This window comes from Macaca thibetana, chromosome 8 (genome assembly GCF_024542745.1).
Source record: "Macaca thibetana thibetana isolate TM-01 chromosome 8, ASM2454274v1, whole genome shotgun sequence".
Lineage (NCBI taxonomy): Eukaryota > Metazoa > Chordata > Mammalia > Primates > Cercopithecidae > Macaca > Macaca thibetana.
This window is the reverse complement of record NC_065585.1, coordinates 122,870,806-122,892,095: the sequence shown is the minus strand read 5'-3', so window position 1 is coordinate 122,892,095 and position 21,290 is coordinate 122,870,806. Positions and strand designations below refer to the sequence as shown.

The 21,290-nt window shown below is 42.3% G+C and overlaps 1 long non-coding RNA gene across 1 annotated transcript; it reads right to left on the bottom strand.

Moving 5' to 3' along the window:
* Positions 1–11,186: 11,186 nt before the first annotated feature.
* On the bottom strand, positions 11,187–21,037 carry LOC126961461 (uncharacterized). Its single transcript, XR_007728308.1, has 3 exons — positions 20,924–21,037; positions 19,159–19,320; positions 11,187–11,404 (listed from the first exon to the last, which is right to left on the bottom strand). It is a non-coding gene; the product is annotated as an uncharacterized LOC126961461 (long non-coding RNA).
* Between the last annotated feature and the right edge of the window lie 253 nt (positions 21,038–21,290).

Genomic DNA, 21,290 nt, shown 5'->3' with positions numbered 1-21,290 from the left:
ACTTCTAATAGAGCCACAAGGGAAATCAGGGAATATTTTGAACTCACAAGAGAAAAGAAGGAGTATGGCATGAAATAGAGTATAGGTGGAATAATGGCCTGACAAAGAGGTCTATGTTCTAATTCTTAAAACCCAGAATACATTGTCTTATGTGATAAAAGTAACTTTATGGATTCAGTGTATTGTGCTAGGGAGATTATCCTATATCATCTAGCTGGGCCCAATGTAACAACAAAGGGCCTTTAAAAGGGAGGCAGAAGGATTAGAGTCAGAAAGAGAAGATGTAAGAACAGAAGCAAATATCAGAAGAGAAGACAAGATGGTAGACTGTTGGCTTCAAAAATGGAGGAAGGGGCTACAGACCAAGGAATGCAGGCATATTGTCAAAGCTGGAAAAGGCAAGGGAATGAATTATTTCCTAGAGTCTCTAGAATGAGTGCTGGCCTGTCAACACTTTGATTTTAGACCAATGACACTGATTTCAGATTCTGACCTCCAGAACTGTAAGAAAATAAATATGTATTGTCTTAAGTCGCTAAATTTGTGACAGTTACAGCAGAAATAGAAAACTACCATACATGAAAAAGTAAAAAATATTTGAACAGTAATAAAAGGCAACATATTAAAATATGTGAAATCCAGCTAATGTGCTGCTAAGAGGCAAATTTGTATTTTAAATTATTTCTATTAGAAAATAACAGAAGTCTAAAATCACTCATACAAGTTTTCACCTTAATAAAATGGAATAAAAGAGCAAATTGAACCAAAGTATGCAAAAGGAAGAAAATTATAAAGATCAAAAATTATAAAGAGTGGAAATCAGTGAAATAGAAGAGAGACAAAACATAGGGAAAAAAACCTTAAGAAATTCAACTCAATTATTTGAATTAGATTAAAAAGTTAAATATCCCTAAGAAGACAGATTGAGGAAAAAAAAAGAAATAACAAAATCAGAAATTTAAAAAAGGTGTATCACCAAAAAACTTACACATGTTGACAGAATATGGGGAAATTATGTACAACTGTGTGCTAAAAGAAAAAACTTGACAACAAATATGAAATGAAAAACCTTCTTTTAAAACAAAACTTACCAAAACTGACAAAAAGAGGGAAACCTGGATAAGCCTAGATCTATAGAGAAATTGAAGTAATAATTTAAAATCCCACAACGAAAATTTCTGGCCCAACTGGCTATTTGGTAAATTCAATTAAATATTTTACAAAGAAGTACGTGTCTTACACAAACTGTTTCACAAAAGCTAGAGGAGGAGTAATTTTCCAATTCATTTTATGAGGACACTGTAATAACAAAACCTGATAAGGACCTTACAAGAAAATAAAATTAAACACTAATATCTCTTGTGAACATATAGATGAAATAAAATTCTTAATTGTTAGCAAATCAACTTGTAGCATTATATAAGAAGTCTAATATATCAAAGTGAAGGTTATTATAAGAAAGTCAGGTTAGTTTAATAGTTGAAAACCAATGAATGTAATTGATCATAACAGCAACAAAAAAGGAAGCACATAAGATCATTTCAATAGGTGCATAAAGGTACACAAAAAGTTCAACACTCATTTATAATAGATAAAAGAATAAAAGAGAATTTCCTCAATTTGATAAAGGATATTTATGAAAAACCTGCAACTATCATCATTTTAATATAAAAATATTTAAAATGTTTAAGATTAGAAACAAGGCATGATGTTTACTCTTGCCAGTTCTATTCAACATATTACTAGAGATCCTATCCAATGACATGAGACAAGAAAAAGTAAAAGGTACAACCATTGTTAAGAAGTAAAATATACCCTTTGCAGATGACATAATTGTATATATACAAAATCCAAAAGAATCTCCCAAGAAAACAAAATGAAAATAACTACTAGATCTAACAAGTAAATTCAGCAACATCTAAGAATACAAGATCAATATACAAAAACCAATTATGTTTTATATACTAGCAACCAGCAATAGAAAAAACTAAAAATTAACACTATAATAGCATCCAAACCATAAAATTCTTAAAAACAAATTTAAGAAAAGATGTAAAAGACCTCTATAAAGCAACAAAATGTTACTGACATAAATTAAATACTACTTAAAAAATAGATATATCATGCTCATGAGTTGAATGACATAGCATTATGAAAATGTCAGTCCTCTGCAAATTGATCTGTAGATTCCAAACAGTGCCAAGCAAAATCCTAGAAAATATTTTTATAAAATAAATATTCTGATACTAAAGTTTATATAGAATTCCAAAATAATATTCAAGATATTCATAAAAATGAAACAGCTTGAGAATAAATACTACGTGATTTTAAGAATGACTAATAAGCTGTAATAACCTTGACAATGAGATAATCACATTTGTGTAGGCAAATTGATCGGTAAAACTGAAATAGATCCATGCATAAGAGGTCAAATTATTTTTAACAAAAGTGATGATTCAATTCAGTGGGGAAAAATGTCTTTTTAATGAACAGTTCTAGGTCAACTTGATATCTATATAAGAAAAAAATGAGTTTGACCTAGACCTCACATTATACAAAAAAATTAACTGGAGATGGTTTATAGACAGATTATGTAAAGACAAAAACTATCTCCAGACAAAAACACAGGATAATTTTGTAACTTAGGGATAGCCAAAGATTCCTTAGAATAATAAAAGCTCATAAAAGAAAAATGAAACAATTAACTAAATTTTGTCAAAATTAACTTTTTCTTAACAAAAATGACAATTAAAAAATGAAACACAAAACAAAAAACAGGAAAAAAAAAGGGGGGGGAAGCCATAGACCAGGAGGAAAAAAAATAGTAATATAGACCTTTTATTTAGAATATATAAAGCAGTCCTACAAACCAATAATAAAAAAGATAATAAAAACAGGGAAAACATACAAAGAAACTTGTATACACAAATAGAGTATAGAAAAATCTTGTTTATACTATTAGTATATGCAAATGTATTTACTATTAGTTAGCACATAAAAAGATGCTCAGCATTTTTAATCACCAGCAAAATGAGAATTAAAAATCAAAATGAGATTCTACTATACACCTGCTAACATGAGAGACTTTAATACCCAACTGACAATATTAGATAGATCATTGAGACAGAAAATTAACAAAAATGTTCAAGACCTGAACTCAGTACTAGATCAAATGGACTTGATAGACATCCACAGAACTTTTCACCCCCAAACAACAGAATATGCATTCTTTTCATTGCCACAGGGCACATACTGTAAAATTGATTACATCGTGGGAAGTAAAATGCCCCTTAGCAAATACAAAAGAACTGGAATAATAATAAACACCCTTTCAGTCCACAGAGCAATCAAATTGGAAATCAAGACTAAGAAATGTACTCAAAACCATACAATTACGTGGAAATTGAATAACCTGCTCCTGAATAACTTTTAGGTAAATAATGAAATTTAGGTAGAAATCAAGAAGTTATTTGAAACTAATGAGAGCAAAGATACAACATACCAGAATCTTTGGGACACAACTAAGACAGTGTTAAGGGGGAAATTTATAGAACTAAATGCCCACATCAAAAAGTTAGAAAGATCTCAAGTGAATAATCTAACATCACAACTAAAAGAACTGGACAACTAAGAGCAAACAAATCCCAATGCTAGCAGAACACAAAATAACCAAAATCAGAGCTGAACTGAAGGAGATTGAGACATGAAAAGACATTCAAAAGGTCAACAAATCCAGAAGCTTGGTTTTGTTTTTCGTTTTTTGTTTTTGATAAAATTAATAGTTTGGAATGTTGAAGAAGATGTTGGACAACTGGAAGTTTTATATATAGTTTGTAGAGGTATAAAATAGTACAGTCACTGGAAAACTATTTGGGAATTTATTATGATTCAGGAATTCTACCCCTAGATGTTTACCAAAACAAGTAACACCATATATCCACAAAAGGACTTGTGTAAGAGCATTTATTGCAGTGTTACTCATAATAGTAAAATACTGGAAATCACCCAAATGTCCACAACAGGTGAGTGGATAATTAAATTGTAACATAATGATATAATAGGATACATCTTAGCAACTAAGAATGGACTAATAATACACAACACAACATATATAAGTCTCAAAAACATCATAAATTTTAAAGCCAGATGCAAAAATTGTACTTACGTGTGATAATGTTTACATGAAGCTCAACCACAAGCAAAACTCATCTACAAAAATAGAAATTAGAATAATAATAGCCTTTTGGGTATAGAGAGGAGTGGTAGGGAATAGAAGGGAAAGGATGAGAAATTTTGAATGATGGCAATACTCTATATCCTGATTGAGGTCTTGGTTACATGACATATTGAAGTATTAGTTACATAGATAGACCAAAATTCATTGAACTGTACACTTGAGATCTGTACATTTTCCTGTATGTAATTATAGCTCTGTAACAAACATGCTAAAAAAAAATGACACAAAAAAGCAAAAGTCCAGTCTCACCCCTGAGCTTTCTCCCATGGTAAAACAAAGTCTCCTCAACCAAAGCTGTATCTTCCTTTAAGCTTTCCAGGAATATAAGAAAATGAAACTTCCCTAAATCTAATTCCAATATGACAATACATTGATAAAGCCCGGTCTTTGGCTACACTGGGATAGGAAGCCAGGAAAAGCTACAGGATTGTGTGGAGCTGGAGTAGAAATAGTGGATTGTCCAGAAATCGGCTATTCTAGGCTTGCAACCAGGGACTAGAATCTAATGTCAGTCCAAGGATCAACTCAGGAAGGCTATGAATGTTGTTTATAGATGATCCACATAGAAAAATCCCATTTCGATTATCTCTCTAAGCAGAGATGAATTAGCCCAAGTTTAAGAGTGGGGGCATGGGCACTAGGAATGTCTAAAAGCAAGGATCATGACCCAAACTTGGGGATACTGAATAAAGGGTCCAAGTTAGGCCCCTGGGCCATAATGGAACTGGAATATGAGCCTGGAAGAAAGTCAAGCTTTGATGTGGTAGAAGAAAATCTCCAAGTCACTGGGAGATGAATGTGTTCAACCATCATAAGTCTAACTAGATGCTGGTTTGGTCAAGGATCTATCATTGGATTAGTTTATTCTCTATGTAGACCAGGCTAAGTCTGCAGATTGAAAATAATCAGCCACTGCTCTCAGGGTTAGTAGGAAGGCAGGGTCAGCCCTGCCATCACCAGTGGCCTGCTGGTTCTCCAGACAATTGGAAACAATAGATATAAAATGTGTGTGTAAGAGAGAGAGAGAGAGAGACACTTTTGAAGGATGAAAAGTCTAAGATCTGCAGCCAGCAAACTGAACACACAGGATTGCTGCTGGTATAAATTTGAGTCTAAGTTCGAAGACCTGAGAACCAGGAAAGCTGGTGGTGTAAGTTCCAGTCCTAGTCCTAGTCCAAAGGCAGGAGAAGACTGATGTCCCAGCTCAAAGACAGGCAGAGAGAGAGAATTCCTTCTCACTCAGCCTTTGATTCTCTTCAGGTTTTCGAAAGATTGGCTGAAGTCCACCCATATTGGAGAAGGAACTCTGCTTTGCTCAGTCTAACAATTCAAGTGTGAATCTCATCCAGAGATCCTCACAGGCACACTCAGAAATCATATTTAACCAAATATCTGGACAACCTATAGCCCAATCATGTTGACACTTAAAATTTACTGTCCCGTTCTGTGTACAAGAGATAATAATGTAGACACGTCAGGAAGGCAGGACTAATTATGGGGCACATGGAAGCACTAGATGCTTTTCTGTGAGCCGTGAGGTTGAGGCACTAAGAGGAGAGGAGAGAGGAAGCTGGAAGGGAAGATGAGATGCTCAAGTTAAAATGTTTTCTATTTCCCACTGCAGTAAAGGTTTAAGGAAGGAGATTCATGGAGATAAATTCATTGTTCTTAGCAAAGGGCTATCATTTGAAATCTGGTTGGTCATGCTGTATGTGAGCCAACATTGCAAAATAGGCTCTAATTCCCACCTCAGACTGAGCCTGTGCAGATGGCAAGGGGAACGCCATGCTTAGTGCTGTGTGTTTCTGCCTCTGCTTCTTCTTTCCCAGCCCCAGGTATTTAGAAAGTGGCCACTCAAATCAAGGAGGCCCAGCTCCTACTCACCGCTTCTACCTACCCTTTGCTTTCATCCTGCCAGCTCCTTAGCTGTCCTTCCTGTTCCTTTACCTCAGGGTCCTGGTCTTGATTAGTAATTCACACCAAGGTGATAATGGGTGATAAAAAGCTAATGGCAATCCAAAGAGTTAATGGTTATTCAAATCAACTAACCACCTGCAATATACCAGCTAATTCACTTGCAATCCATCACACTATAGCCCAAAGTAATACAGTGAGGAGCGTTCCAGGCTGGCTGGGTAGATATTTTGTACCAATAGCTCAGTTCCATTGGCCAAGCACCAGCTATGCACCTGCCTCCTTTGTTACCAATGCCCGCAGTGTGTGCAAGGAGAATACTTCACACTCGTCAGTACACTCTTGCTGAAAACCTGTCTCCTGGCTTTCATTTTTTTGGATTTCAGTGACAATGGTGTTGACCTAAAGAAAGAAACAGGTGAAATTAATATGGGTGGAGAGTTTATCTGGGCCAAAATTGAGGCGTGCAGCCTGGGAACACTTCCAGACTGTGTTGGAAACCACTCTAGAGAACAAAGGAGTGGCTGAGGTTTTTAAAGAAAAAAAGGAAGAATCAGAAGAGGAGTTGATTACAAAAGTTGTTTGTCAGGAATCCTCATTGCTTTACAGTAATAACATTGATTAGTGATTGGCGATACATTGTTGAACTCTAGGATATGAGTTATGGTGTCCAGCACATGGCATTTTAATTTATAGCTATTGGTGGAGACATTTAGTCTAGAAAGAGGACTGCTGTCTCATTTTAATGCCTCTCTGGGCCTAGTAATTTAGAGCAGGCTCACTCACCTCAGATAAAGTTTATTTTCTTCCTCAACAGCAAACATACATTTAATGAGCCCCTACCAGTGACAAACACTGTTAAGTGCTGGGGATCCTAAGGTGAATAAGAAATTTGCCCCCCCTTCTATTAGGTTGGTGCAAAAGTAATTGGCTTAGTGGTGTTCATAACCATCTGATTTCTATTGTCCCTGCTGTGTGCATCCTCAGTTAAATAGAAGTGTACTTAACTAACGGTACTTAAACACTTTGTGCATGTTTAGGAAACAGGATCAGAGTAACTGCCAGTATCTCTGTCCATAGGCCTTCTTGTTAAACAAAGGTGAACATACAGACATGACCCCATCCTTGCATCCATGTAGATTACATACTAGCTAGAGGAGAAGGAAGACTTTCCTATCACATCCAAATATACAAATACAAACCCTAACAAGATCCACGGAGGAGAAGTACAAATGCCTATGTGAGAGCCTGATTCTGTCTGGGAATTTGAAAAGACTTCCCTGAGGTGGTGACATTTGGTGTGAGATGAGAAGGGAGAGATAAGAATCTACCAGGGGAAGGGGCAGGGGATGAGAACTATGGAGAAGGAATGGGAAGAACCAAATTCCTGAGGTAGGAGGATGATGCACATACGAGGAATCAAAAGAAGGCCATTGTGTCTAGGTTAGAGAGCAAGAAGGTGAATAGGAAGGGGTGAGGCTGGAGGGGGAGGCAGGGGCAAACCCTGTTGGGTGATCATGGGTTATATGTTCCTCATCCCAAGAGTGATGGAGAATATTGAAGGGTTTTCAGCAAGGAAGCAATAACTGCACAATTGAGCACATTATGTCCTTTCTGAACCTTGGTCTTCAATACATTAAGACAGATTTATTGAATGATCTCTTAGCTTCTTTTATCTCTAATATTCTGTGATTCTGTAGCCCAGAAATACACCCTCTTTTGATAGTTATCAGTACTAGTCACAGCACAACTGATTCTTCCACTGGGTGTGTTATAGGACTGTACCTGCCTGGCTTTTTGGAGTTAGGTACAGTCAATGGCATGTGAGCTAAGTGACCTGTGAAAATTCTAGGTAGAAACCTTAACAGCCAACATGTAATTTTCCAAGCTCTCTCTCCACCACAGTGGCCAGCAACATTTCAAATAGTGCAATATCTGGGTCCTAAAATGAGAATAATGGGGTGCACAACTCTCAGACAACCTGCAATGGGCAAATAAAGCCACAAAATAAGTAAACAAATAAATAAACCTTTGCTATTTGAAGCTACTGAGATCTAGGGTTGTTTGTCAGCACACCACACTGCTCAGTACAGCTCCTGTACTCTAATGCCAACGTGCATCATAAAGGACATTTGGGACCATTGTTTGGACCGTGGTGTGTAGTTGGTACTCAAAAAATGTTTTAAAATAGTGCTACCTTCGAGCCAGTGTTTTCCAAGTCATTCAGTCTGTGCCTTTGTTTATCCCATCCCTGAAATGGAACTGACCTCACTCCTGGAATTGCCAGAGCTCGAGGCTAATCAGAAGATAATGAAGCCCTTGACGTTCTTGAAAAGCTCTCCAGATGATAAATAATAGAGTAAGCTGGCACGGGCTCTTGGCTCTGGCAAGAGCACACAGGGATGCCATTGCCAATGTCTCCCTCTGGTCTTTCTCTATCATTCAGTGAACAATTCAGGCTCCGGAGGAAACTGTTAGGTCTTTCAGGCTGTGGTGATGAGAGCAACTGTAATTAAGTCCTTACAGATTCCACCTTGTTTTTTCAGCCTCTCAGGACATTTCAGTCCTGACATTTCTGCAGTCTTTTTGAGTTAGGATAGAAGGAGAAACATCAGTAATTTTTCTCTTTATCTGTTGTCCTACTTCTCATCCATCCTTGACACTGGACCTTGAGCCAACTCCCACCATCATCCCAATTGCTACACACACACCCATGCGCACAGTGACACAAAACATTGTCATCATAGGACAAAAAAAAAGTCCAGTGATCACACACTTTTGTTTGGAAAGAAGCAGAGTCAGACGAGCGGGGAGATGACTGGGCTTCCTGATATGGCTGGGGGAAGGTTCTGTACTGCTGCAAGCCGGTTCCTTAGACACAAACTCATACTCACACCCAGCACCCAGTTGACACAACCACCTCCCTCTACACCATGGGATGGAATGGACCTGGGACTGAGACGTGCAAGTCCTGAGTCTGAGACTTGCTCCTACCAGAACTGTCTGTGCGATCTTGGACAAGTTCCTTTATAGTTTAAAGCCTCGGTTTCCTCATGCGTGAAACAGATCTGAGGACTGAATAAGATTAGCTTTTAAAAGGCCCATTCACAAGCTCAGGAAGCTCCAGCCAATTGCCTTTCCCCTTATGGATATCACCATTACCACTAAAACAAAACATCATCTGTCCTTGGTCTCCTCCTGTCCTCCCACTCCCCTTTCTTCTTCACTTTCTGTCCCTTTGTGTTTACTATTCGTTTTAGCCTAATTCTTCCCCCACAAAAAATGATCCTGAGCTGTGTATGAAGCCTCCCTTTCCCCACCATGGTTGAGGGAGAGCCACTGTTGACCTAGATTAAGGCCAGATGTCCATCAGTGAGACCAGAGAGGAAGAAGGGGTCCTGGCTTTGAATAGCATTCAGTAGCCTTGGGGTGGAAGGCCTGGTGTCTCTAGAGAGAGGCTGGATGATGGACAATGGGTGTACAGGGAGGAAAGCAGTGAGGTGTCTCCTTGGAAACAGGCCTGTCACCTCCTCCTCCCCCTAGTTATTCTCCATTGTTCCCCACTGAATACTCATCTTCTTGGTTGAGGGGTCCTCTGTGGTCCCAGCCCCTCCCTGTCCTCCAGGGGCACCTGTGTGTCCTCTCTCCTCACTTCCCTCTAGGCAGCAGCAATCAGCTCACACTCTCAGGACAACTTCAAGAAAGAAATATCATTAGCAGGCCTCAAAAAAAGAGAAGGAAAGAGGGTCAGTATTCCCCATGCATATTTGAATTACTAAACACTCACCAGGCTCATAGAGAACCACTTTCCATAGGCCCCTTCCACACGTGGTGTGCTTGGTGACACAGGGGGTCGTGGGAGTGGGGGAAAGGCCCAGCGTTTTGGACTTCTCCGCCCACAAACCCTGTCTTTCAATGCTAGGGTGGATGTCCTCATTACTCCTGCCAAGAGCAAAAGTATTCTGCTTTTGGGCAAATTTCTTAAGTAGTGTGGGCTTCACCCACAAGATGAGGCAGGTGGGCTAGGTGATGGTCTCTCATGCAGACCATCATTACCTGGTGGCTCTCTGCTGAGCCGTGAGCCCTCGGAAATACAGTGAAATATTTTGTGTGTCTGTTTAGGCATTTAAAGACAGGGAAGGGAGGGACCTATGACCTCATCAAGTCAATTTCCTGGGAAGCCTCAGTATTGGAAGAAGACCCATAACAAAGAAATGGAATGGGGTGTGGGAGGCAGATTAGAAATTAAGGCAACTGGAGTGCTAATGTAAGTCTGACTTGTGACCTGGAAGCTCAGCAAAGTCAGACTAAGTGAGTCTGCTTCAGGGACAACTGGCAAGAGCTAAGCCGGAAGTGAAGGCCCAACTGCCTGCTGGGACAGCAGCATTTCCACTAGGCAGCAGAGGTCCTGAGCATCTGCAAAGCTGATGCCTAGGATCTCTTTGGCAGAGACAGTGCCATAGGTGGTATGTCATTTTCTCTTCCTGGGCACACAGGAAGACTACGTTTCCAGCCTTCCTTGAGGTTAGATTGGGTCTACTTTCTGGCCAATGAGATGTGGACAAATGGATGTAAGGCACTCCCAGGCCTGTCTCTTTTTTTTTTTTTTTTTTTGAGACGGAGTCTCACGCTGTTGCCCAGGCTGGAGTGCAGTGGCGCGATCTCGGCTCACTGCAAGCTCCGCCTCCCGGGTTCCCGCCATTCTCCTGCCTCAGCCTCCTGAGTAGCTGGGACTACAGGCGCCCGCCACCGCGCCCGGCTAATTTTTTGTATTTTTAGTAGAGACGGGGTTTCACTGTGGTCTCGATCTCCTGACCTTGTGATCCGCCCGCCTCGGCCTCCCAAAGTGCTGGGATTACAGGCTTGAGCCACCGCGCCCGGCCGACTTCTTTTGCTCAACTTCATAAATTGAATGTATCACTTGTGATTGCTGTATAACAAACTGTCTCAAAGCTTCATAGCTTGGAACATACATCTTTATTATTTCTTATAACTCTCCAGGTCACCTGGGTCAATCTTCTGGTCTCATTTATCCATCAGTGGTCAGGAAGGTGGCTCTGCTGATCTTGTCTGAGCCCGTCTCACATGCTTGCAGGTTAAGTGGCTATAGGCTTGTCTAGTGGTGTCAACAGAACAACTGGGCTCAAGACTTGTTCCAGATGGTCTCAGCCTGTTTACACAGCAGTTGCAGGATTTCAAAAGACAGAACGCATGGGTGGCTTGGAATTGACACATCAACTCTACCACTTTATTCTGGTGAAAACAAGTCAAAAGTTTAGGTCAGGTTCAAAGGGTAGAGAAATAGACTCCATCTTTTTTAGGACAGAAAGTCATGTTACAAAATATAATGATGGAGGGAGTCCATCAATGAGGTTCATCAGTGCAATCAACCTCTAGTTGTTATTGTAAGGATTAAATGTGTAACACATGTAAAATAGTTGAATAATGTTGTCTTGCAAATTTCAAAATTTCATATTTTCCTGCTGCGTTAATATCTCCATAAGCTGGCTGTAAGCACCCTGCCCAGGTGGCCAGCTGCACCAGGGTGCTGACCTCTGCCACAAGTCCTTCCTCCACACCCCTGACTGTGACCTAGTGACATTCACATGCACCAGTGAAATTCCCTTGCATCTTTTGCTGTGTTCTCCAACCTGACCCTCAATAAAGGCACTTACCTGCAGCTCCTCCCTCCTTCCTGAATCTCCACATGCTCTATTAACACACTCCCTTGGCGCTGTTTCCATGTGGCCCCCTTGTGGAGTGTAATGACCCTGTCTCTGTACGATGTGTGAGTATGTAGTAAATGCTCAATACACACGCACATCTGTCATCTCCATGACCTTCTTCTCTGTACAGTCTTCCCTGATAGAAATACTTAAACACTATGTGTACTGTGTTAAGCATTTGTATAATTATCTCATGTAAGGTTCACTACCACCCTAAGACAAGGTTTTTAGATTTGTTTATTTTTATAAATGCCAAAAGTGAGGCTTAGATAGGGTAAGTAACTTTCTCAGGTCACTAGGTACCACGATCAAACTGAATCCATGTTCTGAATCACTGACTGACTTCCAATGGCTTAGAAAGAACTTCACTTATCACTTCTGTATGGCAAGGCTGCCCCAAATTTCAGAGCCACCTCAGTTCCGCTGTAACTGTCCGCTATCCCCACAGCGAGGCATGCCAACACCTAGGCTGAGCCCTCCAATCTCCTATTGCCAGAGAGTTGGTTCTGTGGCTGACCTGGGAATAGGCTTAGAACTCTGGGCATGGTTATGTCTCCATGGTACCAACATCAGGTCATGGTACATCTTCTCCGCCTTGTCTACCCTAGATACTCATCGTCAGGTTGGCTGATACCTCCAGCTGACAGATGAGCCTTCTCTAGGACAGGTGCAAGTATACATCAGGGATGTTAGCCCAGCCCTCTGGAAAGTATTTGAAGGCAAGTCTTGCTATCTAAGCACATCAGTATGGATTAGGTGAGTCTCAGCCCTGTTTGTCTAAGTTGCCTCCTTCATATTAGTTCTTCCTAGCATATTGCCCTCAAACCTATCCTAGTCTTCTTTCTAGTTCCCTAGAAGAATGGGAGCTCTGCCCTAGAGTTTCCAGCCTTGCCTAAGCTCATAGTCAAGCTATACTCTTGCAATCAGGCTCTGCTTCTGCTACTCCCAAACATTCAGGACAAAGGTAACAGATGTGATTCTGTTCACATCTGTTGTGATTCTGGATCAAGGGCCAGATCCAGGTAGGTGGGAACAATATTGAGGCCATATCTAGACCCAGCAGAAAATGGTGCTGTGATCAACTAGCAAGGTCTGCTGTAAGACAGAGAGTTAGAATGACAACAGTAGTTACTGTTATTGGCATTCCAGGCCTAGACCAAGGATGCCATCACCTGCTGGAGTTCTGAAGTTGCATTGCCAAATTGCATGCTTGGTTTTGATGACCTTTGGACACCAGGCATTGAATGATTCAGCTGCCCCAGATACCACAGGGCAGCTCAGCCCCACATATTAGGTTAATTTCTCTAACTGCCTGATCACTCATTCACAGCTTGTTTTTCTTCCTTAATTGCGTAAATTACTCCCAGACATAGAACAGCTCCAGTGGAAGCCTTCTGAGTTTTGACCAAACCCAAGGTCTTTGATAACTTATAGTGTTTGATGGCCTTAGGGATTGTCCTTGTTCTAATTCTAACTCTTCTCATTGATGATGATAAGGATTCAACCCAAAGATAAGATGAAAAGAGAAGAAGCAAAAAGCAGCTGGAAGAATTATTTAGGATCCTTACTCCCAGGTTCGCCTCTTCCTGGGATATTCATGACTGCCTGAATATAGTCAGTACAAGACAGCATACCAGTGTGAGGTGCTTCCTCAGACAGCCTGAGTTGAAATTTTGCCATTTCCAAGTACCAGCTGTGTGACCTTAGGTAAGCTACCTACCAACCTTGCTACCTAACTACTCCATGCTTCTTCAGGTTTCTTGTCTGTAAAAATGAGGATAGTAACAGTTCCTACCATAAGAGATTGTTAGGATTAAATGAAATAATTTATGTAAAATACTCAGAGTATTGCTTGGAATATCTTTAAAATTCCATAATTAGCTTAGTAGATCTAGTTACTGTGCTGAGTTCATGCATTATCTCCTATTTTATGACTTTTTGAGATCAGGTTTGATAGCCCCATTTTGCTAATGAGAAAGGAAAGGCACGGAGAGGTTAAGTCTATTGTCCAAGGTGACACAGCTGCTAAGTGTCAGAGCTAGGATTTGAGCCAAGGCCTGTTTGACTCCTAAACAAATGCTTTTTTTCAGAAGGAGCATTTGGACCTAACAGCTCTAACCATCCAAATCAGAAGAAGCGGCCTGGTGAAAGTAAAATGAAACTTTTTTTTTTTTTTAAGGCAGGCCTGAGATATAATCCCATTTGCTGTTCAACCGTGGGCAAATCACTTTACCTCTCTGGGCCTTAGAGTCCTTGGATGAGCCTTTTAAAGGCCAGTCTCATTCAGTCTTCAGATCCATTTCATGCATGAGGAAACCGAGGCTTTAAAATATCAAGCAGCTTGTCCAAGATCACACAGACAGTTCTAGTAGAAGCAAGTCTCAGATTTAGGACTTGCACGTCTCAGTCCCAGGTCCACCCCATCCCATGGTGTAGAGGGAGGTGGTTGTGTTGACTGAGTGCTGGCCTCCCATCTTCTGAGCCTCTACCGTCAGTATCTCTGCTCCAGGCTGCAGCCGTGATTTCATAAATGGCATGTGTACTTCTTAAATTTCTCCTGCCCAGGACCCATAGAAAGCGTTTCCTCCTAGAGCGAGAAAGTAGTAGCAGCTGGGAGCCACCGTCTCTCAGCCCATCCTTTACTGATCCCTCATTTTCATTTCTGCTTTTCAGTGTCACATCCCATATTAACCCCATAGTCTGAAATGTTTAGCAAGTGAGGAGGGACCTCACAATGTTTAGAGGATTTAATTGGAATAAATAATATATGGAAAGGCAATGGTAAGGTACAAAATGCCTGTTAATTAGCAGAATTTTGAGTCAAGTAGGGGGTTTCTTCTGGCAAAAGTTCTTTCAAACAACAGATCAGAGTCCCAGGGTCAGCCTGAGCCCAGCCCCTCTATCCCTATCCTCTGGCAGAAATCTGTCGGCTGCCTTGAGTCTGCAGCCAGCTTTCAGAAACCTGGGATCTCTATCTTCCCAGCAGGAAAGGAATTTACTAAAACATCCACTGCATCCCAAATTGAGAAATCAGCTGCCCAGAATCCGTGATCAATATGTTGTCTCTCAGTGATAAAGTGTTTCCTTGGAATATGTTCCTCATGTTCCCTTCACGGTTCAGAGCTCCCAGAGGTTTGGGGTGGGTTCAGCTATCACGTGCTCTCATCACTATGAGATTCTTCATCCTCTCTCAGCCTCCCAGCTCTCCAGGATCCACAGAGCCTGGCATGAGGTTCCTACCCACCTGTGACTCAGGCTGTTAGCAGGGGAAGATGAAACAAAAGAAAGGTTTCACCAGGGAGCATGGCTATAGACATGGAGGTGGTGGGATGTTGCAGTGTTTATGGAGTTCATTTCAAGCCCATATCTAACAGACATGTGAGCTGTAGGTTCTCTGTGACATTAAAATGCATCCGCCAGACATCCCACTCAGCCCACAACCAGGAGTGCCTGCGCCACTAAGATGTCACACTGCTTTGTTCATTTGTCTCCTTACTATCTTCAACAGCATGGAGCTGTCTTCTGGTTGGCTCCCTCTCCTCTCCTACACTCTGGGCCTCCTCCCCACAATGGAGTGTCATTCTCTGTGGCATGTCCCTGTTGATGTTTGCCCTGACCCTCAGGACCCACTTATCTAGAAACCTCTGGGGATACTGAGAAGCACTTGGCATTTTCTAGTAGCCACCCAACTTCAGTGACCAAATCATTGGCTGTTGACATGTAGGTGACCGGAGATCTTTGGTCACATTACGGTTTTAGACACCTGCCGTTCTCCTCACCTTCTTTCTATGGCTGAGAGTAGAGTTCTTTCTGGTCCTGGACCTGCAGTCAATGAAAGGTGCAAGAGAGATGCTAAGAGGGTTGGAAGTAGAGAGAGAAAGCCAGGAAGCCAAGTACAGAGTGGTTTCTGGTATGTCATAGGAGCTCCTCCAATTCTAGATAGAATAGGAGCTGCAAACTCAAGGTTTTTCCTGGCTGTGCTTTGCGTGCATGTGTGTATACGTGGGTGTGAACAAGTGTGTGCATGTACATGTGTGTATTTGTGCATGTGTTGGGAGAGGGTTGATTTCCAGGCTGCTGGATTCTAAACAATAAGGTGTTTGAAAAAGAATCTAAGGTTTATCAGCCAGGCGTGACGGCTCACGCTTGTAATCCTAGCACTTTGGGAGACTGAGGCAGGTGGATTGCCTGAGCTCAGGAGTTCGAGACCAGCCTGGGGAACATGGTGAAACCCTGTCTCTATTAAAAATACAAAAATTAGCCAGGCATGGTGGCGGGCACCTGTAATCCCATCTACTTGGGAGGTTGAGGCAGGAGAATCCCTTGAACCCGGGAGGTGGAGGTTGCCGTGAGCCAAGATCGTGCCATTGCACTCCAGCCTGGGCGAGAGAGTGAGACTCCATCTCAAACAAAAATAAAAACAAACCAAAAAAAAGAATCTAAGGTTTATTGTATTGGTTGGTAATTAATCCATTCCAAACCAGTCATAAAACTCAGTGGCTTAAAAGAGTAATGGCTTATTTTTGTTTGCCCATCTGCAGTTTGGCCAGTGGTTGGCTGATCTGGCTGGGTTCTGCTGGAAAAGCTGTGCTCTACCTGTCTGTGAGTCTGCTTGAGCTAGTTTGCTAGGGGGGGCACGTTCTCATGGTGATAGCTGAGGCACAAGAGATATGTGCCAGTAGAAATATGCAAGACTCAAGATGAGACCGTGGGAAAGGTGTGGATGCACGGAAAGGTGAAGAACTGGGAAGAGTAATTCAATTCAGCTCATCCATGTGCATTACACTGGCTTATTATAAGCAACACACTCAGGGAGAAGTCTGTACGCTCTCAGTGTGGATGCTCAGGGCTTGTGTCTCACAGGACTGGGCAGTGTTTACCAACAAAGCTGGCTGGGCACCTGGTGAACTGTGCTTGGGGCATGGTGGTGGGTGGTAGATTCTAGTCTCTGCTTGTTCCTAATTGGCAATGTCACTGTAGGCAAGTGATTTTAGTTAATTTAAGTCCTCTTAGAATCTGTGAGGGGAGGATAAGAAAATCTTAATTTGCTCAGTTGTCTCAGCCTGAGGGCCCAGAATTTAGTATTTTATTTTGTGTCCATATTTTCTTGTCTTCACCATCAATACCTGTGACGTTACTTCATGACTGATCTGGATGCATTTCTTGTAATAGCCATCTCTGTAGCCACTTCCATTATGGGTTTTTTGGGGCAGTAAATATTTGCCCATTTTTGGCAGCCTAGCAACCGAATCTTTCCAATGTTTGGTGTACCTCCTATCGTATGTACTGCCATAGAAGGCAGAATCCACTTCTATTACAGAAGCTGAAAAGACCAGGCACATTTCCAGTCTCCCTTGAAATAGACTGCAGGGATTTGTCCCATGCTTGGCCAATCACCTGCATCCATTTGACTTGTGAGCTGCTGCACAAACAAGCGAGGACAAGAGGGAGGCTGCCTTGGAAGTGGTGATGGCAATAGCATGAGGTCTCTCTAGGGACTGGGATGATGCTGGAGCTTGTGGTACACCCAGTGTCCAGTATGGCAGAGAAGCCTGCAGCCTCGCTGCGTGGCCGTGGCAGTGGAGGTCTGATTTGGGCTATGGCTTCCCAGTTTCTTTTTGTTCTGTACTATTTTGTGAACCTGGTCTTCATTGCATTTTGACGAATCGCTGAAGTACCCAATACGTTGCAGACAAATTCCTTTCTTGGCAAGTTCGAGTTTCAGTTGCTCGAAGCCAAGGACCCTGAGTACTTTGTCTTCTGTTCTGCTGTCTCATCCATCACCTGTAGAGGAGTGGGTTTGAGCCCATACCCCACCCATCTGGAAAGGCCGCTGGGGCAGAGGAGGTGTGGTCCAGCTGCCTCCCTCCAGACTGACGGCTTTGACATGCATACTTGAAATGTCAGTTAGGAGTCGCTCTCTCTGCCTTCCCCCTAGAAAGTAAAACTTCTCCAGATGGATATATATATATATTTTTTTCCGAATGACTGGGGGCTCCCTGAGGAGGAGTCAATGCACAGCTGCTGTGTGCCCCCTTTGGTCAAGTGAGCCATTAAAACATCCATGACTGGTCTGAAGGGGACCCTTGGGCTACATCTAGCAACTGCAGTGGTCCACCCCGTTACCCTGACAGGAGACTGCCCTCCCTGTGGGAGCCTTGCTCAGGCCACGAACAGAGTTAGGTGAGAAGGAGCAAGAGCTTATTGAGTCTCTTTTCCCAACTCTGTCCTTAGCTGGAGAGACCACGTGCCAGTGGAGATGGGTCCTACCAATCTTCAGACCTACACCTGGCATTACTCAGGACCAGGGCCCGGGAATAGAGGAGGGCAGAGTCAGGGGAGACTAGAGAAGGCTGTGAGGCAGGTTTGGGTACATGAAGGATAAGCAGCCACTTCTCAGGAGGCTCTTTGTTCCCCAAAATGAGCACCTCCCCTCTCTATCTCAGGACTCTGCTGCAGTTGGTATTTTCCCTGCAGTATCTCTAAACAAGTGCTCTCTCGGCAGTTTGGGTGGGACAATTCATTGTGCAGCACTATCCTCTGCAATGCAAAACATTGAACGTCCTTGCTCTTAGCCCATTAAATGATAGTGACTCACCCAGTCATTGTGACAATCCAGAACTCCTGAACCATTTCTATGTGAAGTGTAGGGGTGGTACCACCCTTAAGTGAGAGCCAGGCAGTTAAGGAGTTTGAAGGAGCTTTTGTTCAAACGCAAAGAAAGCATTGAGCATTCTGAGGTTTTGTTAACTATTAATGCTAAATCTTCATTTAGACTGCTAGACTCTCTGTAACAGAAAGCAGGATACTTTGCCCTCTAGGGCATTGAGGAGGTTAGTCTTGGTAGAAAAGCTTGAAGACAGAATCCTCAGCATCAGGACCTATTCTGTGGATGGGGTTCACTGGGAGAAAGGGTGAGAGGACACAGATGAAAGGCTTGGGTACCCAGGGAGTATACAGCTTCAGGAAGCTGGAAAACCTTGTGGGGGTTCAGGAGGGAGGTGGAGAGCCTAGATAGGGAGATGGAAGTGGAGGAAGAACACCTCACACAGGACAGCCCCTTTCCCCCATTTCAACCACCTGCTTGCCAAGACTCCCCTGGTGACTGATGCCCAAAGACTGCAGAGCTATGAAAGGTTGTTGGCCATCAAAATCCCTTCTAGAGTTACATCCAGGAGTGGCTGTGCTGGCCATAACAGTACTGTCGAAACTTCAGTGAGGAAAATCCCAGGCTGGTCAAGCCTGCTGTGTGATTGAATATCCAATTTTCCAAATACCTACAGCAAAGCAGAAAGTTCCATCCTGAGTAACTTCCATATGCTGAGGCCATGCTGGACACAGATGGAGAAGAAAAAGCTGACAGGCTCACATATTTTCCCTCTGTATGGGGTAGTGGGCACGTCAGCAGACATCACGCTACAGTGTGCTACATGAGACAGGACCCTATGAAAGGGAGAGAGGTATAAGAAAGAAGAACAGCATCAGGACAGCTTTCAGAGAAGAGTTTTGAATGAGAGATATCTTTTATTAATACTTATTTAATTTATTGATTGATTTTATTGGTATAAACTTAAGGGGTACAAGTGCAGGTTTTTTCGTGGATATATTGTTTAGTGGTGAAGTCTGGGCTTTTACTATGACCATCACTCAAGTGGTGTATATTGTACCCATTAAACAATTTCTCATCCCTCACCCTCTTCCCACCCGCTCACCATTCTGAGCCTCCAGTGTCTATTATTCCACACTCTATGTCCACGTATGCACATTATTTACCTTCCACTTGTGAGAACATGCAGTATTTAACTTTCTGATTCTAAGTTATTTCACTTAAGATAATCTCCTCCAATTCCATCCATGTTGCAGCAAAAGACATGATTTCATAAGAGCTACTTTGATAGTGAGGCAGAGGTAGAAAAAATGGCATGAGCAAAAGTATAACGTATTTAAAAACCGTGTTGAGTGGAGGGTCAGTGGAGGGGAATGAAGTATTTGGAAACCCATAGCTGCTTTTTGGTTGGTTGGTTGATTGGTTGGTTGGTTTATCATTAATATGCTTTTGTTTACCATTTCACCTGGGTTGTTTTGGCCTGCCTCACTAGGCATCTGCGGATGTTTACTGCCTATAGGAAACCTTTGGAAGGCTGTGGGGCAGGCTTTTCCTCTCCTTTCTCTTTGGCCTGATGACAGGTTTTCTAATTCCCTCTCTAACACACAGTGGTCATGGCAGATGAAACACCCTATGTTGTCAGTTTCACTAGGGGTGCTGCTTTTGCGGCCTAGTTGAGTAAGCGCAGGTAGGCAGGTGGATAGGAGACTGCCCCTTCCATGCATGCCCTTCCATGTCCCTATGTCGTGCACTTGAAAGATGGCTTCTAGAAATCTTGAGAATAATGAGTATTTCAGTCTTGGCAGTTGTGCCATCAGGCAGCCAACTGGATGTGTTAAATTCTGTTTTATCTGTACCTAAAACTCAACTGCACTCAACCTTGAATTAAAATCTGCTATGCACTGAACATCTGTGTCCTCTCAAAATTCATGTCTAATTGTCAATATTAGGAAGTGAGGCCTATGGGAGGTAATTAGGTCATGAGGGTAGAGTCCTCACAAATGGGATTAGCAACCTTATAAATAAAGATCTCAGAGAGACGTCTTGTCCCTTCCATCTTATGCGGAGCCAGCGAGAAGCAGCCTTCCGTGAAGCAGAAAGTGGTCCCTAATCAGACACCAAATCTGCCAAACATCTTGACCTTGCACTTCTAGTAGGCTCCATAACTGTGAGAAAAAAAGTTCTGGTGTTTATAATCCATCCAGTCTACACACTCTGCTCCAGCAGCCCAAATGGATAAAGACATACTAGATAGATGAATTTTGAGTTGAGAGGCCCTGAAGTGCACAGGACAAGAAGTTTTGAGGCCAAACCCAGACCCCAGTGAGCAACCCCACCTCTGCCTGCCCTGTGTCCTTGGACAAATTACTGGACGCTCTTCCTCCCAGTCAAAGGCCCCTTCTGCCTCCTAGATAATAAAATGGGAAAACTGAAACCTACCTCATAGCTCAGTTTACAATCAAAGAAGATGCGCCACGGAAAAGTCCTTTGGCAAGTGCAAAGGTACATCCCAGGTGGGTCGAGGAAAGCCAGAAGAAGGGGAGCCTGCCCTGGAGGTGCCTGGCGTGGGGAATGAAGACAATCCCAGTTAGTGCAGCCTTGTTTGTGCCACGGGAGAGGCCCCACAAGCCCTTCATTCCTAATTACCCTTAGGTAATAAATGAATACAATGGTAAATGTTATTAGAATAATTTACTGTTCATCAAGAACAAGGGACAATTAGTATAATTCCCTATTAGTATTCACATGTCCCCTCGCTGAAGGCAGCTCTCTCCACCTTGGGCTCCCAGGGCTCCCATTACAGGCG